This window comes from Paroedura picta, chromosome 1, assembly GCF_049243985.1.
Source record: "Paroedura picta isolate Pp20150507F chromosome 1, Ppicta_v3.0, whole genome shotgun sequence".
Lineage (NCBI taxonomy): Eukaryota > Metazoa > Chordata > Lepidosauria > Squamata > Gekkonidae > Paroedura > Paroedura picta.
Window position 1 is genome coordinate 23,183,567 of NC_135369.1, and position 18,705 is coordinate 23,202,271.

General features: G+C 47.9%; 1 long non-coding RNA gene across 1 annotated transcript; it reads right to left on the reverse strand.

The window, feature by feature from the left end:
* Positions 1-10,189: 10,189 nt before the first annotated feature.
* On the reverse strand, positions 10,190-18,489 carry LOC143832721 (uncharacterized). Its single transcript, XR_013229377.1, has 3 exons — positions 18,188-18,489; positions 14,806-14,870; positions 10,190-10,950 (listed from the first exon to the last, which is right to left on the reverse strand). It is a non-coding gene; the product is annotated as an uncharacterized LOC143832721 (long non-coding RNA).
* Between the last annotated feature and the right edge of the window lie 216 nt (positions 18,490-18,705).

Consider the following 18,705-nt stretch of genomic DNA (forward strand, 5'->3'; position numbering starts at 1 on the left):
CGCTTAGGATCCCTGGCCCCAAAGAGATCGAACTGGCCTTGGCCCTTGGCCTTTTCAGCCTGGTGGAAAGCTCTGCCGACTGAGATCAGAGCCCTGCAGGGCTTGTGAGACACAGCTTTTCTGCCCGGCTATGGTTGAGGCCTAAAACCCTCTTAGAACCCACCAGCCAAGTTGCAATGGACTATCTTTGTAAGCCCCACTGTCCCTCCCATGATAGGAGAGAGAGCAAATATTCAATATTCCGTTTGAATATAATTATGTAATAGGTAAAGGTAAAGGTATCCCCTGTGCAAGCACCGAGTCATGTCTGACCCTTGGGGTGATGCCCTCTAGCGTTTTCATGGCAGACTCAATACGGGGTGGTTTGCCAGTGCCTTCCCCAGTCATTACCATTTACCACCCAGCAAGCTGGGTACTCATTTTACCCACCTCAGAAGGATGGAAGGCTGAGTCAACCTTGAGCCGGCTGCTGGGATTGAACTCCCAGCCTCATGGTCAGAGCTTCAGACAGCATTTCTGCTGCATTACCACTCTGCGCCACAAGAGGCTCATAATTATGTAATGCATGTATTTAAATTCATATATTTATACTAATTTTATAGGCTTTACCCTACTGCAAACTGCCTGAGTCTCACGAGATAGGACGGTTAATAAATAAAATGATAATGAGAGAGGCAACCGTGGACACAGGACTGCCTGCTGCCTCCTCTCATGTCAGGTCCTTGGGCCATGTTCCTATGGGATCGCTGGCCCTCCACTTGTGGCTTGCTTTGCTTTTCTCCACAGTACTCAGGTAACCATATCATCTAAATCTGCTAGTGAGGGGGTTTTATTTTTCATGCGGGGGCTCAGTGCTGCAGGGAAGATGATGGGTACGGGTGTGCTTGTGGAGGGCTTTCTGCTTTGACAGAACTCATACAAAAGGGAGTTCCCATTCCCAATCTGAGATCTAAAAGCCAGCTAATGCCACAGTTTGCAACAATTCCAAAGCAAGTTTCCACATATGCCAAAACTGGAGAAGGAGTCACGGCTTCCAGAATGGGGGAAGCCATGCAAAAGCTTTGTCTCCTCCTCCTCGGGAAAACAGGTCATCCTCATAACGTCTACAGCCTATTGGAGATCCTTCAGGTTCCCTCGACCGGCCCCATCTCTGTTTTCTTGAGCAACACTGCCCGAATCCCCCAGGTGGCGCTCTCGGCTCTTTACTGAAGTCCTCCAGAGCAGAGTGTCCCACAACTTCCCTCAACAATGTAAGAGTTTCTTGGGGGTGAGTTTTGCCCCATGGCTGCTTCCAGCTGCCCCATGCTGCTTCCACATAGGGGCATGGAAAGGCACTCTGCTGTGGAAGCAGTGGGATAAGCGGATAGAGACAGCATCCCCATGACCTGGCAAATCCCTGTTCTCCCATCTCACCTGAGCTGCAATTAAAAGGACTCCACAGCCCAGCCGAGAACTGGGGGAAATCCCATGAAAGGGTTGCAAAGGAAGCTCTGAGGACAGCCCTTTGTCCTCATGCACATACAAGAAAGAAAGAAAGAAAGAAAGAAAGAAAGAAAGAAAGAAAGAAAGAAAGAAAGAAAGAAAGAAAGAAAGAAAGAAAGAAAGAAAGAAAGAAAGAAAGAAAGAAAGAAAGAAAGAAAGAAAGAAAGAAAGAAAGAAAGAAAGAAAGAAAGAAAGAAAGAAAGAAAGAAAGAAAGAAAGAAAGAAAGAAAGAAAGAAAGAAAGAAAGAAAGATTTGTTCCTTCCCCTCTGTTCCAGAGCTAATCCCTGGGACAGCAGGCCACTCCCCTGAGCCGTCTGGAACTCTGTCCTGATCAAAGGACTGCCAGCCTCCACGAGGGCAGCTGGAGATCCACTAGATTATGACTGATCTGCAGACTATACAGATAGTTTGTCGTTGTGGCAAGCCAGGTTTGAGTCCCCACTTCTCCACCACATGCAGCAGGCTGGGTGACCTTGAGCTCATCACAGCCCTGATAGTGCTGTTCTCACAGAGCAATCCTGTCAGAGCTCTCCCACCTACCTCACAGGGCATCTGTTGTGTGGAGAGGAAGGAAAGGCGATTGTAAACTGAGAGCCAGTTTGGTGTAGTGGTTAGGAGTGCGGACTTCTAATCTGGCATGCCGGGTTCGATTCTGCGCTCCCCCACATGCAACCAGCTGGGTGACCTTGGGCTCGCCACGGCGCTGATAAAATTGTTCTGACCGGGCAGTGATATCAGCGCTCTCTCAGCCTCACCCACCCCACAGGGTGTCTGTTGTGGGGAGAGGAATGGGAAGGCGACTGTAAGCCGCTTTGAGCCTCCTTCGGGTAGGGAAAAGCGGCATATAAGAACCAACTCTTCTTCTTCTTCTTCTTCTTCTAAACTGCTTTGAGATATCTTCGGGCAATGAAAAGTGTAGTAAAGGTAAAGGTTAAGGTAAAGGTATCCCCTGTCCAAGCACCAAGTCACGTCTGACCCTTGGGGTGACGCCCTCTAGAGTTTTCATGGCAGACTCAATACGGGGTGGTTTGCCAGTGCCTTCCCCAGTCATTACCATTTACCCCCCAACAAGCTGGGTACTCATTTTACCAACCTCGGAAGGATGGAAGGATGAGTCAACCTTGAGCCGGCTGCTGGGATTGAACTCCCAGCCTCATGGGCAGGAAGCTTCAGACAGCATGTCAGCTGCCTTACTACCCTGCGCACCAAGAGGCTCATGAAAAGCGTGGTACAAAAACCTAGTTCTTCTTATAGCCCGAGCTTCATACCTGGCCCTTGAATTAAGCTCTACCCCCTTTGCCTCTGTTCTCTGCCTTGCCTTGAAACACCTCGGCCCAGAGAATGGTTGTACTTCTACCTGGGCTGCTTCACTGCCTCCACAGCCTTTGAGCATCCCTGGGCCAGCCAGCAAATACTGTGCTGCTGCAGTTACTGCACCATTCTCCCCACCTTGGTCCACCAGGTGACTCTTGCTGCAGGACCCAAGGGCCTTCCCTGTAGCTTGCTCCTGGGAAGCCTGCCACAATGGAGGAGGAGGAGGAAGAGGAGGAGGAGAAAGTGTTTTTATTATACCCTGCTTTTTGCTACCAGAAGGAGTCCCAAAGTGGTTTACACCTTTCCCCTCCTCTTGCCATAACAGACACCCTGGGAGGTAGGTGAGGCTGAGAGAGCTCAGCCCAAGGTCACACAGTTGGCTTCATGTAGAGGACTGGGGAATCAAACCTGGTTCTCCAGATTAGAGGTGGCCGTTCTTAACCACTATGGTGGCCAAACTGATGTCCATGGACTACAATTATTTGTCCATGAACATCTGGAGAGCCCCAGCTTGGCCACACCTGCACTATACCATGCAGTCCATGCACTGGTGGATGACCTTGGAGTGAGCCCACATTACAGCCACGGAACTAATTGCAGCCACTGTGAGTCAGGAGACTTAGGAGAAGGAGCCTGTGATTTGACCAAACAGATAACAAAACCAATTCTGTTTAAGATGGTCTGCCTGTTTCATCAGTTCAAATGAAGCAGAGTGTAGCAGCTGCCAGATTCATCGGTGCAAAGAAAGGTAAGGTCTCAAATAACTCTAGAGTTACATCTGGGCCCAACAGATGTGCAAGCAATCATCACCTCAAATTGGGGAATGAGCTCATGCTAGGGCAGCACTTCCATGCAGGTAAGAGAGAGGCCAAAGTGGTGGCATGGGAGAAGAAGAAGAAGAAGAAGAAGAGTTGGTTCTTATATGCCGCTTTTCCCTACCCGAAGGAGGCTCAAAGCGGCTTACAGTCGCCTTCCCATTCCTCTCCCCACAACAGACACCCTGTGGGGTAGGTGAGGCTGAGAGAGCCCTGATATCACTGCTCGATCAGAACAGTTTTATCAGTGCCGTGGCGAGCCCAAGGTCACCCAACTGGTTGCATGTGGAGGAGCATAAAATTGAACCCGGCATGCCAGATTAGAAGTCCGCACTCCTAACCACTACACCAAACTGGGACCCCCTGTCTTCTGGTTCTGTCCCTCCCACCCACAAGAGAGCTCGTTGGCCGAGTGATTAGGCCACAGGGCTCCACAAACTGATGAAAGTGCAGTGAAAGCTTTGTCCAGGAATTAACAGACTTGATAGAGTAGAGATAGAGGAAGATTCCTGCTGATAGTTAGGGAACTTTGGAGAAGAAGCAGAACAAGATCCTAAAAGGTAGACAATGAGAAGGAGCTGACCTCACTACCCTATCTAACTGGCCTTACCTTTTGCTGCCCTTTTGCTCCTCCTTTCCTTAATTTCCTTCCTTTTTCTCCCCAACAACCCTGTGTGAGAGACAATACCAGCTTCTAGGCCTTTGGTGGGTGGGGGTATCATGTTGGCCCCTGTGGGAAAGAGGAAGCTGGACTAGGGCTTGTCTTATGTTCTTCTTGGTCTTTGCACATCTCTAGAAATGGGGTTGGGCACTTCAGTATGCAGAATTCCAGGAGATTCTGGGCGGTGCTTGGGGGAATCAGAGTCTGAGGAATGGAGACAGCTCAGCAGGGATATGATGTCACTCTAGGATTGCTGTTCCTCCTAGCCTTTATGATATACCATAGACTCTGTTCTCTGAAGCTTCCATTTCCTCTCAGGAATCTGATCTCTCTGGTTTGTAGAGCAGCTGCAGTTCTTATAGAATGCCTAGCCCCACCTTGGGGCTGGTAACCCTTTCCAGGAATCTGTGCTCAAGCCCCACCGATGATGTCACAGAGCTGAAACTGCAAGGATGGTGAGATGCCAAAGAGGACAGGGCTCTGTCCAATTCATTCTCAATGGTGGTGGAGGGCTGGGTGGATAATAATTAACAATGAAAAGGGAACACTCTGGCCTGCAGCCCGGAATCTCCCCAGCTCTGAGAAAGGTAAAGTTCCCTTACCAGACCCAGTTCCTATTGTCTGGATGCTGCCCTTTCACTGGAGAGGACAAAGTGCTGCTGAGCTCAGATTCCTTTGAAGTCCTCCAGCCAACAGGAAAGATTCCTAGCAGCTGTTTCCTTCCCTCCGAGTGAGCCAGATTCTTTGGATGGCTAAGCAGGCAGCCCTCTCTGGCATTGTGCCAGTTTTCTGAGGCAGGATGAAGGCTTTCTGGTCTAGCCAAGGAGCACCAAGGAACATGACTGAATCTACCTTGACTAGGGCTTTCTATTTTATTTATTCATAAATCATTTTTACAAGGGCTGATTCTGCACTTACTTTGTTTTTTCCGTTGTGGATTCTGCTGAACTCAGATCGATTTGAACTCGAGTCTTCCTCTTTCGTTCCCCCTCCCCATTGGACCAGAAAAGTGTTCTGCACATGGTTAGGGAAGGTCAGAGCAGGGAGGGGAGACAAGTGCGGAAGGAGCCTCTTTTCTTGAGGGGGGGATAGGATTGGAGACAGCAGAGGAGGGGGGAATACAAGAGGCAAATCTCTGATGAGAGAAGTTAGGGCTTCTGGGGCACAGTTACTTTAAGACAAGCCTTGCAACTGGGAACCAGAAAGTCTTTGAACTGACACCCTGGCCAATCAGGGAAGACTGCTTTGCTATGAGTGGAGAAGAGAGTTAATTCGCAAAAAGCAGAAATTTGCACACTGATGTCAATTTTTCAAATATCGAGGCTTATATCCACTTCTGAATATTGCAGGGGAAAGGTAGGGTCACTCTGGATCAATCATGCATGTTGTAGAGGGAAAGCTTAAAGAGCCCCAAATCAAAATGGGAATCGAATTCAGTAGAGACGGGAGCGATTTATTCGAGCTGGCAGTGGGTAAAAAGCCCCATGCAGACTACACCAAGGTTGCAGATGAGGTTTACAATATTAAACCAGTGAGGTTTTTTTAAAGTGCTGGTACTCACATGTTAGGCCAAGGTCTATCAATTTGCCACTCAGGACTTGGGAGAGTACTGATGAGTACCACCATACATACAAACACACACACAAACTGATTGTAATCATCAAAAATTAGTAGAAAAGAACAAATGTCCAGTAGCATCTTAAAGACTACTAAAATTTGAGACAACCTATGAACTTTCATGAGTCATTACCTTGAATCAAACTTTGTTGGTCTTGGAAGTGCCCCTGGACTTTGTTCTACATATTTTGTTAGGGTTTAAGGTTCTACTCTCGCTCCTTTCTACTGCTACAGGCTAATGTGGCTGCCCACCTTGATAAAACAAACTAAAACCCTGAAACTTATACAAAATTGAACTCAATAGAATTTGAACCACAGGCACAACTAAAACAACTCAGAGCTCTGAGAATTCAAAAGAGGTGGAAGCAACACACACACACCCATTCTAAGACTCCAGTGTGACTTGCTGGCTGACATCCTGACATTTAGGTCAGGGTTTATGATGGGGTTGCACTATCATCATCATCAGGAAAAATAAAAGCAAAGTGGAAAAGCACATTTAAATGCACCTGTACCCCCTACGTGTCGAAAGGGAGGGCGGTCCACAGCTCAGAGGCAGCAATAAGGCTTCATTAGAATAATAGAATAATAGAGTTGGAGGGGACCTCCTGGGTCATCTAGTTCATCCCCCTGCACCATGCAGGACACTCACAACCCTATTGCTCATCTACTGTAACCTGCCACCCCCTTCAACACAGAATCAGCCTCTCCATCAGATGGCTATCCAGCCTCTGTATAAAAATTTCCAAAGATGGAGAACCCACCACCTCCCGAGGAAACCTATTCCACTGAGGAACCGCTCTAACTGTCAGGAACTTCTTCCGGATGTTTAGATGGAATTTCTTTTGAATTAATTTCATCCCATTAATTCTGGTCCGTCACTCTGAGGCAAGACAGAACAATTAACTGGCCTCCCTGATCCCTAGGCCAGGAGCATTGTGTGGGACCAGATGCTCCCTGAGATGGAGGCCTAGGCCAATTAGGGCCGCAAAGACCATAGCCACCGGCACCTTGAATTTTACCCATAGACAAAACAGGTAGCCATTGTTGTAAAGTGGATATGACACAGTCTTCTTGACCACGGAGGCCAGCATGGCCACGGTGTTTCAAAATGCCTTGGAGGAGGCCTCTCTCAGAGCTGCCTCTGGGTTACTGGAGAAAGTCTGGGACATTCCCAAGTGATGAGCTAACTACAGCAGCAAGGAGCCAATGTCTTTTGGCGGAATAGGAAATATCTCTGAAACAAATACCTCTGAACTCACAAGAGTGTCTCACCCAGCTTGGTTAGGAGTGCAGACTTCTAATCTGGCAAGCTGGGTTTGATTCCCCACTTCTCCCCCACATGCAGCCGGCTTGGTGACCTTGGGCTCGTCACAGCACTGATAAAGCTGTTCCGACCAAGCAGTGATATCAGGGCTCTCTCAGCCTCACCCACCTCACAGGGTGTCTGTTGTGGGGAGAGGAAAGGGAAGGCGATTGGAAGCTGCTTTGAGACTCCTTCTCCTCCTCTTCAGTCCTGAGGGACCCCAGATTGCTCCTGTGAATGTCCATCCAGTAATTTTCCTCCAATGAGTCTACATACCCAAAGAGCTTGCCAGCCAAAAGGCTGGTAAAGCTGCCTACCTGCCCCACGCTCCCACTTTGTTTGCCACAGCTCCAAGCTACATCTGGGAAATCATCCACCAGAAAGCAAGGAGGCCTCTGAACCCAGAGGTGAACGCACCTTCATTTCAGAAGGCTTGACAGTAATGGCATTGAAATTGGCCATTTTTTCACGCAGGAAAGCTCTCAACAATTTGCCAACACACACACACCTGCCGCTGCGCCTCTAATATTAATCTTACGGTTAACCCAGGACCTCTCCAACTGCATGTTGGCTGAAAACAATACACTGGGCTATTTTATTTGGCATGGCAGCTCCCTGTCCCATCTCCAAAGCAGGGGTGTGGTTAAGCTAGGATGTGCTCCTGACATCACTAAAGCAGGCTTTTTAGTCCCTTACTGCCATGTAAAGATATATAAATAAGAACTATATACAACATATGCAATGCATCTATCCAAGTAGAGCTCTATTTTTTGCTTTCTCCCCTTGGTACTTGGCCCAAAAAGGTTGCCTACTCCTGCTATAGTCATACCTTCTGGGGAAAATGACAATTTTGGACAATTAAAAAAAGGTTGTATACCTTGATAGCTGTGGGCCTTGCAGGACTATGGTGCAGAGGGCAGCTCAATCAGCATGTATCCCATCTTAGCTTTCTCCCTCATGCACAAGCAGCATCTGTTAGATCTAATCTGCTGTGCTTTTATGTGTGTGTGTATGTGTATGCAGTTAACATTTGTATTCTGCCTCTGAATGGTTTGGGGAGCTATTCCCCAATAAAATATTAATAAAAAGCAATGCTTATTGAAATAATTTACACCCCACTTTTTTCCCCAGTTGGAGTCAAACTGGTTTACGATGTGACTCTCCCTCTTTCCATTTTGACTTATAGGATGGTCATTGTTGGCTCAGGAAGGACATGGACTCAATCTTTTGGCTTTTAGAACAGGCCACAGCTTTATTAACAAGTTTAACACAGAAGTGTTGGCCAGGCAAGGGGGGGGGTGAGAGCCTGCATAACGTGATCAGCTGACCACTCAGTACCTTAACCAAAATGCCCCCCTAGATAGTCTGCATTGTTCTCCTGCTGACTCCAGGCCCTTGCCGTTGGGTTCTTTACCCAGGGAGATGTACCACCTGGGGTGCCACTGGAGGTGTAAACCTCCATTGGCCCACCCCAGGCCATCTGGCCCTGCAAACCGTTTTCCATTCCCCATTTGGGTTGGTCCAGTTTGCAGCTTGCCACCTCACTGGAGGCCCCTCTGCAGCAGAGTCAGGTCTCCTTGACTTCCTCAACCAAAGCGGGCTCCTCCCCCTGCCCTATTCTGCCACCAGAATGGGGCCGTCCGGCCCTGTTCCCGCCAGCATTTAAAATTCCAGGAAATCCCCAGTCCTCTGGTTGGCACCCTTACCTGAGTAAGAGTGAGATTAAAATCTTAAATCCCAGTCCATCCTGGGGCAGTAGTGTAAAGTTAAGAGTAATTGCTGGTAGCCTGGCTTTAGGCTAATGGCTTATTTATTTCTTAGCATGATGCTGGTTGAGGGTTTGTTATCTCTGCATAGACCTCCAGGAAAAAATATATATTCTCAGTGTTCCATTTAGGGATGCCAGCCTCTAGGTGGGACCTGAGGATCCCCCAGAATCACAGCTCATTTCCAGACGACATAGTTCAGTTCCCCTGGAGAAAATGGATGCTTTGGAGGGTGGTCTCCGTGGCCTTGTACCCCATGGAGGTCCCTGTTGTCCCCAGACTTCATCCCAAAATCTCCTGGAGTTTCCTAACTTGGATCTGGCAACCCTAACTCCACTTCTGCTAAACTACTTTATATAGTATCTCTTTCATCCAGATCAAATGTAGACGCTTGGTGGCTCAGAAAAGTTAACTCAGGGCTCATATCCCCTAGAGCAGGGGTAGTCAACCTGTGGTCCTCCAGATGTTCGTGGACTACAATTCCCATGAGCCCCTGCCAGTGTTCCCAGGGGCTCATGGGAATTGTAGTCCATGAACATCTGAAGGACCACAGGTTGACTACCCCTGCCCTAGAGAAAACAGCAACTTTGGAGGGTGGACTGTATGTCATCGAACCCAACTGAGGTCCATCCCCAGGCTCCGTCCCCAGATCTCCAGGAATTCCCCAACCTTTAGTTGGCAACCTTAACTATGTTAGCAAAAGTTGTGACTCCCCTCTCAATTATAGGAGTTAGCTAGCTAACTAATTTAATTAGCATGCTAGTTAGGAATTGGGCTATTATATTTTCTTCATTAGATCCAAATGTGACTTAATTGTCTTTATTTGTTTGTTTATTTATTTATTTGAATTTTTATACTGCCCATTCTTTACGGCTCTGGGTGGTTTATATGGAACACTGCATACATTTACATGGAACATTATAATAATCTATAACAGTGGTCCCCAACCTTTCTGAGGCTGGGGACCGGCAGGGCATCGGGCCGTGCCCGCGCGGACCACACCCGCACATCGGGCCGCGCCCGCACGGGCCGCGCATGCACGATGCGCGGCCCCGCCCTGATTCCCTCTCCCCGCCCTCCCACAGTAAGAAGCTTCCCGGGCTGCAAGTTTGCAGCCTGGGAAGTTTTTTACTGCGGGGGGGGGCGGGGAGAGGGAGCCGCGGCCCGGCGCCACGGCCTTCGCGCGACCCGCAGGTTGGGGACCACTGATCTATAACATTATACAGATTTCAATAGAACATCACAACAATCTATCAGGTAACAATCACAAGACAACATGAATAACAACAACACTGGGGAGATCAAATTGTTCAGTCATGGACCAGCAGATGTTCCGAGTCGGTCGGCCTCAAGCGAATGCCTGGTGGAGGAGCTCCCTTCTGCAGGCCCTGCGGAATTGTGGAAGTTTGGGCAGTGCCCTGATCTCCTCCGGGAGCTCATTCCACCAGGTGGGGGCCAGAACTGAGAAGGCTCTGGCCCTGGTTGAGGTCCAACGCACTTCTCTGGGACCAGGGATCCGCAGACAGTTGGAGGTGGTGGAGAGTAAGGCTCATTCATGGCCCCTTAACATGGCTATTTGAAAACAACAGGAACATCACAAATCTCCTGCACAAAACATCTGCATAGTAAGGACTCACTCACTAAAGGGGGCTCCAGTCCCCCAAAATTCATGCTGGAATAAAGCTGGGTTTCTCTTTAAGGCGACACAAGACTCCTGATCCTTTTGATTCCCCTTGACTCCTTCTGACGTTGTTCCTAATAAACACCTCCTTTGACTCTCTTTTGACAAGCTGAGTCTGTGATACTGCATGGCTACGGGATAAAGATTTGAAGGAAGGCAGCCTGCTGGCAGGCGGGTGATTATTTTCCTAATTCTTTGCATGCACCCTTGAAGGCTCTGGGTAATGTCATGGGCTGGCTGCTGGGCAGGTGGGAAGCGAAGATCAAGAACAGCAGGTTGTTGGCTGCCACTTGCTATAAGGACCGGCCTAGAGAAACAGAAGAACCAATGAAGAAATGTTTATTGTACCAGTAACTGCAGGCTCCCAACTGAGGGCTTAAATACCACGATCAAACTCCACCCTGCCCGGCTTCTTCCTAGTTTATTTTGGAGGGAAGGTGGGTTTTCTTAAAGAGATGGAGCAGGCACACATCAGCCTCTAGCTTGGCTTTGTGGAATTCCCCAGGCAGACCCTGTGAACCAATGTCTGCTATTCGATAAAGTGATGTTATGAAAACGATGGGTAGCCAGCTTGCTAATAAGCCGGTCTGTGGTGACACCAACCTTTCTCAAGCCTAGGCATAGTTTCCCATAATTTGGGATTGGGAAGTGACATGATGGCTTTTCTTTATGGGACTTTGCCCTCTGAGGGAGCCCTCAGATTAGGTTCAGACACAAAACTGGTCCTGACAGGGATAGAGCAGGCACTGCCGGGTCTCCCCAAGTCCAAATGTTTTGAGAAGAGCTTGCTGGATGGATAGGATGCTGGGGAAGCTCTAGAGCAGGGGTGGACAAATTGTGGCTCTCTGGATGTCCATGGAATACAATTCCCACAAGCCCCTGATGGCAGGGAATTGTGGGAATTGTAGTCCATGGACATCCAGAGAGCCACAATTTGGCCACCTCTGCTTCAGCCCCCAGTGGTGGAGCCATGGCTCAATGGTAGGGCATCCACTTGGTGAAAAGTGCTGTCAAACTGCGGCTGATTTATGGCCACCCTATCATGGGTTTTTCAAGGTAAGAAATGTTTGGAGGTGATTTGCCATTGCCTACATCTGCACAGTGACCCTGGCCTTCTTTAGTGGTCTCCCATCCAAATACTAATCAAGACAAGCCTGCTTAACTTCTGAGATCCAACAAAATCAGGCTAGCATCTCTTGAGCATGTAAAAAGTCCCAGGTTCAATCCCCGGTATCTCCAGGGAAAAGGATCGAGTCAAAATACCTCTGTCTGAGACCCTGGAGAACTGCTTCTGGTCTGAGTAGACAATGCTGACTTAGATACCGGTGGTGTGGTTCAGTTTGAGGCAGCTTCATGTGTTGCAGCTTTTGTTGTATGGCTCAGCAGAATTTAAGCAGGCTCTGTGGCTGACGCACCTCCTGCCCTGCCTGATCCGCTGCAGTCTCTTTCCCTTGTCCTCAGCAGAGATTAGTGCCAGACAACCCTGCCCACACACAACAGAGGAAGGTCGATGCAAGTGTTTTTCCAAGTGTCTAAAATCCCCAGAAAGGCATTTCCCTAACAAGACCCATAAACCTTCCTACCTTCTCACTTTGCAGATCCTTGGATCTGTAGACAAACTGCCTCCAACAAAATAGATATACTCTCCCTCTTCAGTTTGGTGTAGTGGTTAGGAGTGTGGACTTCTAATCTGGCATGCCGGGTTCGATTCTGCGCTCCCCCACATGCAGCCAGCTGGGTGACCTTGGGCTCGCCACGGCACTGATAAAGCTGTTCTGACCGAGCAGTGATATCAGGGCTCTCTCAGCCTCACCCACCCCACAGGGTGTTTGTTGTGGGGAGAGGAATGGGAAGGCGACTGTAAGCCGCTTTGAGCCTCCTTCGGGTAGGGAAAAGCGGCATATAAGAACCAACTCTTCTTCTTCTTCTTCTTCTTCCTCAGCCCCCAGAGCAAGCTTTCTCAACCAGGGTTTCCTAATATTTTAATATATTTTTAAAATTTGTGAAACATGATATATGGTCATGTTGACCCACCTGGACCTGGGAGGAGATAGGAAAGGAAGGGACCTTGGGTGGGCTTGTACACAGCTCTGCATCCCAACTATATTCTGCACAATCGTGCCACTTCTGGTGTTTCTCAAAGCCTGAAGAAAGTTTCGTGGGTTTCTCAAGGATAAAAAAGTTGAGAAAGGCAGCCCTAGATTAATCACAGGGAGCTAATTGCGATCACATGAGGAATCCATGGAGACTGAATAGATAATAACAGGAATAATAGATAACAGGAAGCTACAGGAAGCTACGTAGCTTAGGGAACAGACCCGAGACCCAGGTGCAAACAAGCTAGATCTGCCCAGGACTCTTATCCCAAGCCGAGGCCTTCATCTCAGGCCAGAAATTCCATCCCCGTATGGAAATCTCTCTTCTCGAGGACTCCATGAGCTTGCAACTCATTATATGTATTACTGATCAGATAAGGCTAAATGTCAAATCATATAGGCATGCATGGTTATGTTTTCTTTCTCCGCTTACCTTAAAGATGATCAATAAAAGGAAGTGCCCCTTGAGGTATTGAGCGCTCTGCTCACAGACCATAACCAAGTGTGTGTGTTTACTTCAATTGTCACCACAACTCTTTGTGTGCAGAGCAGGGAATCAAACCTCATAGGTTATCAGTTCACAGTCTGGTGCTGTAACCACTACACCGTACTGTCTTGTCTCTCCAGCATGCAGAGGCCTTTCAGCCCCACAAAAATGGCGAGAAGGAAAGAGTCTACAGCGCAAATCCTGCTCTGGCCTCCTACGTGTATATGGGTGGGTGGGTGACTATTTTGCTTTCCCCTTCACAATACACACTGCTTTTTCAGTCTCCTCAAGTTATTTGGTGTTCTCCACCCTTTCCTTGAGCACAGTGGAAAATATTAAAACCAGAGAGGCTTCTGGGAGAAGATCTGCAAGGGATGCTGCTCTCCCTTATTTGGGAGGAAAATCTCATCCTGTTCTTGGAGAGGTTTTTCCCCTTTCCCTTGGCTCTGATTTTTAGAGGCATTTTTAAAGAACACCCTTTAAAACTGACGCAGCACTTTGGAATCCCTCGCTTGTGGCCTTTGGAAAGAAAAGGAAAAATAGGAGGGGCAGCCAAGTGAGAATTGGGCTCAGCTAAGGCAGGGTGAGGGGGGGGGAGACCAGAGTGGCAGGCAGGGAAAAGGAGGCTGGTCGGTAGCAAACCCTGACCACTCAGCCCCCCCCCCCCCGAGCACCACAAGGGAACTTGCATTTCCAAACAGCAAAGACGTCACCATCTTTCCATTCCTGTGGGATCCCTTCTCAGAACAGGATTTTGCACACCAGCGTCGTAAAACATTTGAAATCTTTCCCATGGAACTCCCAGCACTGTATCTTTTTGGCCCACAGAATACTGTCCTGAGCATGTGCATCAGGCTCCATTCCAGCTTCTCGATGCGCAAAAGTATTTACAAGGAAGCAGGGTGTCAACTGTGTTAAACCCCACACTTCGTTCAGCCAGCTGACACCGAATTCTCCTGAGATGAGTCAAAAGTGGGCTATGCCCACAGCTTTTCTTTTTTTTGGGGGGGGTGTTGATTCTGATAAAGGAATTAGTGGCTGTGAGGCAGTAAAATGTTGAGATGGTAAAATGAATTGTACCACTTCCGACCGAATAGAAAGGGCCAGGGGAGCGCATGTTATTCTAGTTCAGGGGTAGTCAAACTGCGGCCCTCCAGATGTCCATGGAGAGGAACATTGGATTCTTAATGCTCCCCCATTTTAAAAATTTCCCCACAATTAAAAAACAAATACCTGGAACAATCGTAGGCTTTTCAGTGTCTGACATGTTCTTTACTTTAAAGAAATTATTAATGGAGGGGAGCTTTGGAAAATAAAAGCCCATGCCTGTGGTACAGTCCAAGGGTTCCCAGCTCTGGGCTGGAAAATTCCTGCAGATTTTTTTTTGGGGGGGAGGGGGGAGTCTGAGAAGGGTGAGGTTTGGGAAAGGGATGGACTTCCACAAGGGATACCATAATGCCATGTAGCCATTTTCTCCAGGGGAACCAATCTCTAGTCTGGAGATAGGTGTCAATTCTCAGAGATCTCCAGGCCCCCCCTGGAGGCTGGCAACTAGCTTGTTCTGCCGCTACCATCTTACCTTCTCATTCTGATTTATCAGCAGACCAGACCAAGTCGGGGTTCACCAGTGCTCAGTCCTGACACCTGACCAGAAATGGAGAGTTAGCACCCAAAAGGAAGGGGCAGCCTGTCTACTGAATCTGAAATTCCTGAAAACTTGAATCAATGGGATCTGAAGCCCTGAAGAAGGTCCCCAATAAGGTTGCTGGATACCCTCTGGCCATCAGTGGGGGATGGGGGGCCAGATCCCGGCTGAGAAACTCCTGTTCATTTGGTGATGAAATTAGGGGAGGACAGGAACCTTGGTGGAGTACAATGCTGTAGAGTCCCCCCTCCAAAGCATCCATTTACTCTAGCCTAGAGAGGAGACATAATTTCAGGGGATCTCCAGGTACCACCTTGAGGCTGGCATTCTTACTCCTGTTGACACCTTTTCTGGTGACCACCAAGTGTATTTTAGGAAGAGGGTGGGGTCAAATTTTATCTAGGATGCTGTATTCTGCTTTTTTGAAAATGTATTGATTTTATGTATAGTATCGAATGCCACCCTGAGAGGCAGCCTATAAATCTAAATAATAAATAAAATTAAAATGTGTTTTATTTATTTAATTAATTATATTGCCCTTCCCTTGTGGCTCGGGGAGTTTGACAGAGAATACAAAAACCATAATAAATAATAAAGTTTGATTACTAAATCAATTAATAATCACAGTGATAACACCAATAACAATAATATCACTAATAACAAATAACTAAAGTAGGGCTTTTGCTCAGCAAGGCTTCTGATTGGCTACTGGAAATTTGATTGGTACCATATGCCAGTGCTGTGAAGCATTTTATTGCTGACTCCAGCTCCTACGGAAGCCATTTTGTGGTAGCTATTTTATGGATCCCCCATCATACGATGTCAGAATTTCAAAGGGGTCTACAGGGAACCTCTGCCCTAAACGTCATAGAATAGAATCACGGAGTCACCATGTCTTTGACAACTATCTCTATGGTGTTTTCCATGTGGCTATGTTTTTTCTGTGGTTTTCTGATTCACTGCAGTGGAAATAGTTCTTCCATAAGGCAGATTCCCCCTCCACACACACACATACACACAGAGTTCCTTCTGGTGGCCACTGTCCCTTCATACCACCCAGGGCCTTTTTTAGGGCTTTAGAAATTGCTAATTAACCACATGAAAGCTGGCCTAGCATTGTCGGACTAGAATCCTGGGAGACTTCGGTTTGAATCCCCCCATCCACTATGGAAGCTCACTGGGAGCTTGGGCCTACCACAAAACTTGGGCCTACCACAAACTCTCAATGTGACCCACCTTGTAGGGTTGTTGTTGTGAGATAGTTGAAGTAGAGAAAACAATGTTCTAAGCCTGGGCAAGTCCCAACTGGGCAGTGGGGAAGCAGAACATAAATGCAAATGCATACATGCAAATAAATCAATTACAATTTTTTAAAAACTCAAAGCCTCTTATGGTGTGCGCATGGGAGGGAATTTCCGCAATGGGGAACTAGGCAGGGAAAACAGGACTGAAGTACGTGGGGCCATGAAAGAACTGGACTTTCCCATGGACCACTAAACTGACATTGTTGTACTCTTTCCCAAAAATATCACAGCAAAGAAGGTTCAGAAAAATATCACAGCATAGCAGGTTTGGGGAAATGTTAGGAAAGATGGGAAAAACCTGGGACGTACATAAGAACAACACAATTGGGGGGGGGGAGATGCTGCTTCCCAGTAGCATGTAAGCCAGGGCAAGCAACCAGTGTGGAAATCACCCATATAGCTGTGCAGAGTCAGTTGCCAAGTCCTGATTATGTCGCTCTATTTCCCCACAAGGACTGGAATGTTGCTTTTGAATTTCATATGAAGACCCAGGTTGTTGACTGATTTGCCATAAGATGCTCACCATTCTGTCCTCAAATCCCCCTTCTCATATGCCTCGCTATATAGCTTTCTCCCTTTGTTTCCCAGATTTCCATGACACAGTCCTCAGTTATTCCTGGTAATTAATTCCTGGAGGGACAGCCTCTTCCTCGGTCCACTGAGGTCCCTCAGAGATGTGTCCTTGCTGTTCTTTCCCTGGTGACTTAATCACAGCCCCATGGCTTTTAGGATTCCCTGTAGGCTAATAAAACTGGCTCACTGGCCATCAGAATTACTTCCCTCCATTTCACCACCAACCACTTATCAAGTATTCCAGGACCATTGTAACTGTGAGTAGAACAGCACATCTGCGGGGCCCCCTTGAGAGTGCGGAGGTCCAACAACCAAAATCTACTGAGGATCCATGGCCCTAAAGAGACCAAACAAGCTTCAACCAGGGCCCAGGACCTTTCCAGACGTGGCAGAACACTCTGCCTAAGGGGATCAGAGTCCTGTGGGACCTTAAAATGTTCCACAGAGCTTGTGAGACAGCATTGTTCCACCAGGCCTAAGGCTGATGTTAGGATTACTGTGAACCACGGCTGGCCTCCTACCCAAACCCACCTATCTACACCGTCTGTATGTATACTGCCACCCAGCAACCCTAGAAACAGACAATATTTCAGGTAAAATGGGCACCATGCATTTTAATTTTATTTTAAATTATTATAACTATATGATGTTATTGGAATTCTACTATATTTTAGTGGTCTCTTGTGGCGCAGGGTGGTAAGGCAGCCGACATGCTGCCTGAAGCTCTGCCCATGAAGCTGGGAGTTCGATCCCAGCAGCCGGCTCAAGGTTGACTCAGCCTTCCATCCTTCCGAGGTCGGTAAAATGAGTACCCAGCTTGCTTGCTGGGGGGTAAACGGTAATGACTGGGGAAGGCACTGGCAAACCACCCCGTATTGAGTCTGCCATGAAAACGCTAAAAGGTGTCACCCCGGGTCAGACATGATCCGGTGCTTGCTTGCACTATCTTTTAATAATATGCATATGCATGTATTTTAATACCTGTGAGCTCCCCAGAGTCAGAGAGAAGGGCAGCATATAAATGAAATAAATAAATAATACTATTTCTGCCAGGATATCTCATTGCTCTCTCCTCCACTGTATATCCAGGACTGAGCTTCCCCCAAAGGCGTCCTCCTCTTGGTATCCTTTTCAGATCTCCCGGCATCATCCCCGTCTGCTTGCTGGAACGGATACAGTTTTCACTCTCTTCTGTTGTTCTCATCCCACATTCAACCTCTTCTCAGTTCACGCCTCTTCTCCCTTTTGCTGGTGGAAAATGCCATCAAGTTGCAGCCAGCGCATGAGGCTTTCAAGGCAAAAGCTATTCTGAACTGGTTTGCCACTGCCTGCTTCTGCTTCTGCTTCTTCCTAAGTGGCCTCCCATTCTAATCTCTCTAACGACAGCAACTTTCTCCTTGGTCCGGTCTACCCACCACACAAATGACAAAATGGTTCACCTCTGTTGTTGTTCGGCTGGGAGTCCTCCTGTCCCCGATGCTGACTTTTTGTTTGCTCTCAGATTTCAGTTTCGGATCTCTTCTTCAAAGCTCTCTGTGATTCCCCTGTCTTTCCACTGATATGCCGACACATTCTTCTTCTGACCTTTGCTCCTCTCCAGCCATTCAAAGGTCTCCTGCTCTGAATAATGCTACTCAGTCTTCCTTGCTGCCCCTTATCTCTGGAACTGCCTCTCAGAACACCCAACCACAGCTGTGGAATCTCTCCTCAAAGTCTACCTTTTCCACAAAGCCTTTGCCATAATTCCCCTCCCCTCCCGAAAGTCCCCCAAGAAAGCAGAAAAATTGAAATGTGCACGCATGTTCTTTTGCTTGAAGAAGTCTGGCCTTATATTTCCTCTCTTTCCCCTCGCTTTCATCCCCTCTCTCTGCTGTCTTCTCTGTTTAAATTGTAAGCTCTTTGGGGCAGGGAACCCATCTTTTTTCTAAAGCACCAATGGATGGACGGAGCTGCAGGA